The following is a 7,535-nucleotide window of genomic DNA, read 5'->3' as shown; positions in this document are numbered from 1 at the left end:
GTAATCTTGTTATTAGTTCATACTTGCACTTTGGGGTTAGGGATTGAACTTGCATCATTTTATCTTTCAATTACAACAAAGGAATAGAAATCCTAATAGGTAGCCCGTGGCTCTCTCTTTCACAAGAAGAAGTAGCCAATTGTGTGATACCTCTAGGCTCTTTCGTATTCCACAAATGTGTGATTGAGAGTGAGATTAGGGCATGTTTGCTTAGTGTCACTTTTTCTCCCACACAGTAATTTAATTAGAGTTATAACAATAAGGTCCTAAAAGTATTTAAATTTAATAAACCAAATTGAATGGGCTAATTTTAACATGTAAAGCTTTAAGCCAAATTCACCCCTATTCTTAATCCTAATTGAATAATCTCTGATTAATTCAAGAACCTTACACAAACTCTTAAATTATGTGCAGAACGGGCAAATGAACCTGTTGAAGAACACAATATAGTTGATGAACATAGGGAGGAGATTGTCCAAGTTGAACCAATGGAGACCTTTGAAGGAGAGGGGTCAGGCTCCTTACCTCCTACCACTGATATGGATGAGCATATTGTGGATCTAGCTAAACAGGTGAAGAGAAATATTTCTTATAAAAATTTAGATCATTTACTTGAAATGGATGTGGATGAGTTGAAATGTCTCAGTGAAGAACCTAGACATACTAAAAGGAGTTCAATGAATAAAAGTGCAAAAGAAATAATGTTGCATTTCAACAATCTTGATACTACACTAGAAAAAGATCAATTGTTATCAATTGTACTTACTCATAAAGACTTAATAGATCGAATGAAATTGTTGGGTATAGATACAACAAATCAAAAGAGGAAATCTTCTCAGCTACAAAAATCTATTGTTGATAATGTTAAGAAAGGTTTGGTGAACATTGGTAAAAAATCTCGAAAACTAGATAAGACCATTTCAAGAAGAGTGATGTTGACATCTTTAGTAAATGAAAGATTGCCTCAAAAAAGACAAATCTCTTCACTGTCATCTGAGTTTGGTTTTAGTAGAAGGACAATATCTAAATATGTTAAAAGGAGAAAGATTTTGGATGATACTACCTCAGAAGGGAATTGGGCAATTATGTGTAGAGCTCCTCGTTCTAATAGAATTGAAGATGTTGGTAGGAACTTTGTGACAAGTTTTTGGAATGATAATACTCGCCCTTCATCAAATAGTAGAGATGTTATCAAGCAAAGGATTGGTCCTGATCGTTATGATCTCCATGTAAAACATTGGATAGACACAACAAAACATGAATTGTATGTATTGTTTACTAAAACAAACCCTCATATAAAGATTGGACAAACCATGTTTGAACGGTTAAGGCCATATTATGTGAAGTTAAACAAAGTTTTCGAAACTTGTTGTTGTCGTTATCACATCGAATTTGACTTGTACTATCAAGTGTTTTGAAAGATTAGAGAAGATAATGATGGTTATGAAAATGCTCCTCCTAAATGAACAAGTCAATTCATAGCATCCATCTTATGTGATAAATCAGATGATAATGCAACCGGTCAAATAAATTGCATAAGAGGAATTTGTGGAACATGCGGGGACTTGGCTAAATTGCCTTTGAGAGATGAAGATACTGACATGAGGAAGATGGTAAATTGCAAGAGTTATAAGTACAAAAAAATTGAAACAAAATTTGGAAAGGAATCTACAAGACTAGATTATGTAGAAGAGGAAATACCTATTGGAACATTTATGGAAAATTTTCGTAAGTTGATAAAACCATACATATGCCATGGTTTTTTTGCCAAGTGGCAAGCAGAACAATTTAAAAGATTAAGAGACACTTTCCCACTTGGAACTATTTTATCTGTAGTTGACTTCGCAGAGAATTACTCTTTTGTGCATCGAAAAGAGATTCAATCAGAGTATTATTTTTCAAAGCAAATCACTATTTTCGTGCATGTGTGTTATCGACATGCACAGATGAATTTAGATGGTGTTGATAGTACATTTGAAAATCATGTCATTAAGAAAGAGTACCACTTCTATATCAGTGGTGATAAGGAGCATGACACACTTTTGTACAACATTGCTTTAAGAAGTTTTTTGAATATTTGAAAGATAGAGGCATAACAATAGTTAAACATTTTGTTTGGTCTGATGGATGTGCGGCACAATTCAAATCTTCAAGGCCATTTTATGCACTATGTAGATATCATCGAAATGACAAAATACCACATGTTTGGAGTTTTTTTGAGAGTGGTCATGGAAAGGGTGAACATGATGGTGCAGGAGCTTGTATCAAACGTGCTCTAAGAAAGCATCAAATAAAGTACACAGGAGAACGTATAGAAAATGCACATGATGTTGTTGAATGGTGTAAGAAACACTTTGAGCAACCTAATTATCCTGGGGAATCATCATCAAGAACATATAAGCCCTTTCCATATAGAGTGTTTTGGGAGATAACCGGTACGTGTTCTCTTTTAGTATTTTATTCTATTTTTTTTTAATTTAACAACTTGATCTACATGTACATTCTTGTACACATGTACATTTTACAGATGTGGATAGAAAATCAATGCATGGATGCAAGAGTGTGGAGAGGACAAGATCTTTGCATTGTGTCATGAGTACAAATAATCGCCCATGGACATTATACACTAGAGATTATTCATGTTTTTGTTCTGAATGCATTTTCGAAAACTATGTTGATTGCAAGAACCAAGAGCTTGGATATGTTAGTGAATGGAAAATGGTGCCACTAGATGTTTCTGACACATACGAGGATTCAAATGAGGATGAAAACTTTGAAGACATTCCTTTGATTTCTGGTGATTACGATCATATTTCAGGATTGATTAAAAAAGGTATGTATGTACATGACGTACACATGTAAACATTTCCTTAAAAATGACATATAACTTAGAATTTATTTAACTTGTGTCAAATTGCAGGAGATATTTTTGCAGTCATAGCAGAAGATGGAAATATAGAAGGTGTTAGTTATTATTTATTGCGTTGCATAGAAGAGAGAAAGAAGTTATCAAAATCTGAGATGAGTGATGGAATGTCATTTCCCACAGGTTTGAGTTCTGATTTGAATATGTACATACATACAAATCGCTTGTGTGAAATTTTTTAATTTCTCACGTTTCTTATATACATGTACATGTAGGATCAGTTGTAGTGCAAGGGACATATTTCAAACAAGTTAAAATTGTTCAACATGGGATTCATTTCACTGAATACCAAATTGATAACAAGGTATATCAGTATAGTCACTTGGTCATTGTTGTTGGCCTAATTCTTCAAACAGTTCCACGTCGAGGGCGGACTCAAAAGTGGAGACTAGATAGTGAAGATCATGACAAAATATTAAGTGTTATTGAAGAGCGTTGTGAACCACTTGATGTGGTATGAACTATATATACATTTAGTAATCCACATGAATTGAATTTTAATGTACAAGTTCAAGATAAATTCTAGATCTCAAGTAACTTGTTTTGAAACTATTTAGGATAAATATTTTTTAAGTTTATTTATACATTATATCAAATTAGGATGTATTTAAATGTGCACATTTAATTGTATGTAATTGTATTTGTATTTAATTAAAAAATGCATATTTAAATTAGAATGTAATATGTACATTTGTAAAATTGATATATTTAATATGGAATTAGGACATGTACATGTTGTGAACTATTTAACTACAATATACATACCTAGAAGCTCACATACCTACAAATATACATACCTATGTAATATACATGTACTGGATGTGAACTATTCAATACATGACCTATTAAGTTTAGTTTGTTCATTTCATACATACTCTTTTGTTTGAAAATCAAACATGTATAATTGAATACATAATATTTTGTTTGAAAATCAAACATGTATTTAAATCTAATCTAATCAAACATGTATAAATCTAATATAATCAAACATGTATAATAGATGATCAAACACAAACCAAGTATACAGAATAATCTAGAGTCTAAACAAGTCATTGTACATACATGAAATATACAATCTAATCAAACATGTATTTAAATCTAATCTAATCAAACATGTATAAATCTAATATAATCAAACATGTATAATAGATGATCAAACACAAACCAGGTATAAAGTATAATCTAGAGTCTAAACAAGTCGTTGTACATGCATGAAATATACAATCTAATCAATCATGTATTTAAATCTAATTTAATCAAACATCATGTACATAAATCTAGAATATAATCAAACATGTATAAAACTTATAACATGTATAATCTATAGTCTAAACTCCATGTATAAAGTATAATCTAGAGTCAAACACAAACCAGGTATAAAGTATAATCTAGAGTCTAAACTCCATGTATAAAGTATAAAGTATAATCCAGAGTCAAACATAAACCAGGTATAAAGTATAATCTAGAGTCTAAACTCCATGTACATGCATGAATATATATAATATGAAAGTATATAAAAAGATAAATGTAAATGAGCTATAAAGTTTGGAGCAAATCAACAAGGATCATCATGTCGGCTACGAACTGAGCGACCATCTGAGGGGGAGTCCTGCAAAAGTAGAATTTATTTAAATATTAAATATAATATATATATCTCTCTAGACGTGCATGTACATCAAATATATATATACCAAAAACCATAACTAACCTGTACACTAACAGCATCTAAAGAATCTCTCCTACGCACATGCTCAGAGCTCAAGGAAGGAGTGACATGAGCTAACTGTCAATTTAAGGATTAGTCCACAATCAATTTAAATGATCTACAAATTAAAACTTAGAACTCTAGATTATTTAAATTAAACATGAGATCTATATATATAGATTTATCAGGTACAAATTTGCAATGTATGTATACATATCTTCTAAAATTTTAAATGCACATGTACATGTACATACCTGTGTATTGTTGGGAAAAATGGTGTCTCAACCTTGCATTTATGCGAGGTTACTATTTATAGTAAGTTTTTATTTGAGCACGAAATGGTGCGAAACTCTCCCTGAAGCTTCTGGTTGGCTAGATAAGCATTCCGGTAAAGTTGCGTCGCAAGGTCACAGCTAGTTTTGAAGATATTAAAGTTTTCATCTTGGAGGGGTGCAATAAAATGTTTAAACTTAATTTTGGGGACTTTAGAGGCTCCTAAATGCCCTGAAAAGTTGCCATAACCGGCGAAGCTGTTTACGAGGTGATAGAGCACTTCGCGAGCTTTCCGGCGCTTCAAACGGTTCGTCAATCGGACACCCGGTTCTCAAGTTATGGCCTCCGGAAGTTTGTACTCCTGAAATAGGAAAAATAATTTGTATCGAATACATAAATGAGCTGTAAAAGGGAACGACACGTGTTGATGTGTGCTTTAACATGTCATAGAAGGGAGATAAGGTCGGCTACACCTTATTGGGTGGTTTTAGCCCATGGTTTTGTAATACTGTTTGACGGTTTCTTGTATTGTATCTCCTATTTATGAGGCGTGTGAGATAGAGGTTGTGTGTAAGAGTCTTATGGCTATTGAGTTGCCTCTGAATCTCTGATTAGTGCTACTCCTGCGAAGAGCTTGCTCTGCAAGTATTTTGTAATCTATTTTTGATTGCTGAATAAAATATTGAGCTGCTTTTGGAGGGTGGGGTTTTTCTCCCGAAAGGGTTTTCCCCACGTAAATCATTGTGTTGTGGTATGATTGCTATTATATCTATTTCTATTTTCTGTAACTGTTGTAATGATCTGAAAAAGTTTTGCATTACCCTCCTCTCAAGGTTAGTGTAGGAAGTTGTTTCCGCTACTTAACTTCCTTACATGTATCACCTGGAGTAGGCTGTATAGTCTGATCCTGTCCCGTGATCATATCAACACCATCACTCATGCCAGCATATCTCTCTCTAGCTGTACGTATCACTGAGGAGTGCAAGGGGCTAACTAGATGAGTGGGCATCGTGGATGAAGTGTCTAACTGTAGTAGCATGTCCATAGATCCAGTATGGCTCAAATCTCTCAGCTGATCCTCAAATGAGTCCAAACCCTCATCTGTGATATGTACCTGATCAGCTCGTATCTCCTCACATGAATCCAACTGGCCCTCATCTATGATATGGAGCTCATCAGCTCGTAGCTCCTCCTCTGCAGCAACAGAGTGATCTGTAGGTGGGTCAGTGCCTGGAGCATGCATAGAGTGATGAGAATGCTGTGACTGCCTCGGAGTATGCGTCGATGCCGCTGTAGCCTGAACATCTCTGAGAATCTCCTCTCTAACATCACCCAATGGTATCCCAAGTCGAGATGAAATAAAACTATAAGCATGTAGTAGGTCCTCGACTAAATACTGCGACATCTGTACATGTCTACTACCTCCGACTATAGCTGCTACCTCATCTGGGGAGGGGATGCCAGCAGAAATATACTGATCATCTGAATCTGAAGCCCCCCCATGACTAGAAGATGCATGATCTATGGATGATCGCGAACGTGGTCGACTCATCATATATCTGCCCACCCTGTCAGAAGATATGGTGGCTGCTGCTGATGCAATATGTCCAATCCTATCAATTGCTTCTCTCTGAGAAGCAATCACAACGTGATCTGCTATGGGTGCCATGGCTGGGACTACTGCAGGAAATCTCTGGCCAACAATGTCCCTGTGTCTAGGCGGAGCTCTATCACGCCTACGATATGCATCTCTATCAGCAATCCTACCCCTCCCCTATCCATAATATCCCGAAATATCAAGGTAGTTTGGTTTCATCTGACAATGAACCTCAGCAAATACCTGCTATGCAAAGTATAATGGAATCTGGTCGTTATTAGGATAACCACCATGGGCTGCTAAGAATCGTGGGTAAATCAGTGATGCAACCTGTGGGTCGATACATCTGGTAACCTGATATCCCCTCACCTTACTCTTCTCCTGATATTGTGGGAAGCATCTCTCCTTGATGGTCTCCTTCAAGACCACCCCCACCAAATCAGCAAAAGAATGAGGACCCCTCACCTCACTCCTCAACTGTCTATATATATCCTCTATAACCTCAGGTGAGAATGAGGTATGAGATGCTAAGCGGTCCCTCAATGTCTACAAACTGTCAAAAATGGATGTGCACGTACTCTTGTATACACCATTAGTACGAGGGTCATCTAGTATGGCCCTCAACCTATGCAACTCTCGATCACTGTAATGAAAAATAGTAGCAATGTCGGGCAAGGGGGGATCCTGCTGTGGTAGCTCCTGATGTGGAGCCTGCGCAGGTGGATCCTGATCAGGAGCCTGCGAAGGTGGATCCTGATCAGGAGCCTACAAAGGTGGATCCTGATCAGGAGCTTGCGAAGGTATATCCTGGGACGCCATCTATCTAGGTACATGTCATAAAGTTAAAATAAATACGTAAGCAGAGAGAGAGAGATCATTTTCATGAGAGAGAGAGAGATTATATACATATAAATCTTCATGACAGAGAGAGAGAGGTCATTTTCATTTTCAAAAAATACATGTAAAAATTTCAAATATTTCAATGAGAGAGAGAGAGAGAACATATATTTCAAATCTAGAGATAACATATATTT

Source organism: Cryptomeria japonica, chromosome 10 (assembly GCF_030272615.1).
Source record: "Cryptomeria japonica chromosome 10, Sugi_1.0, whole genome shotgun sequence".
NCBI lineage: Eukaryota > Viridiplantae > Streptophyta > Pinopsida > Cupressales > Cupressaceae > Cryptomeria > Cryptomeria japonica.
Note: the sequence above shows the minus strand (reverse complement) of the source record.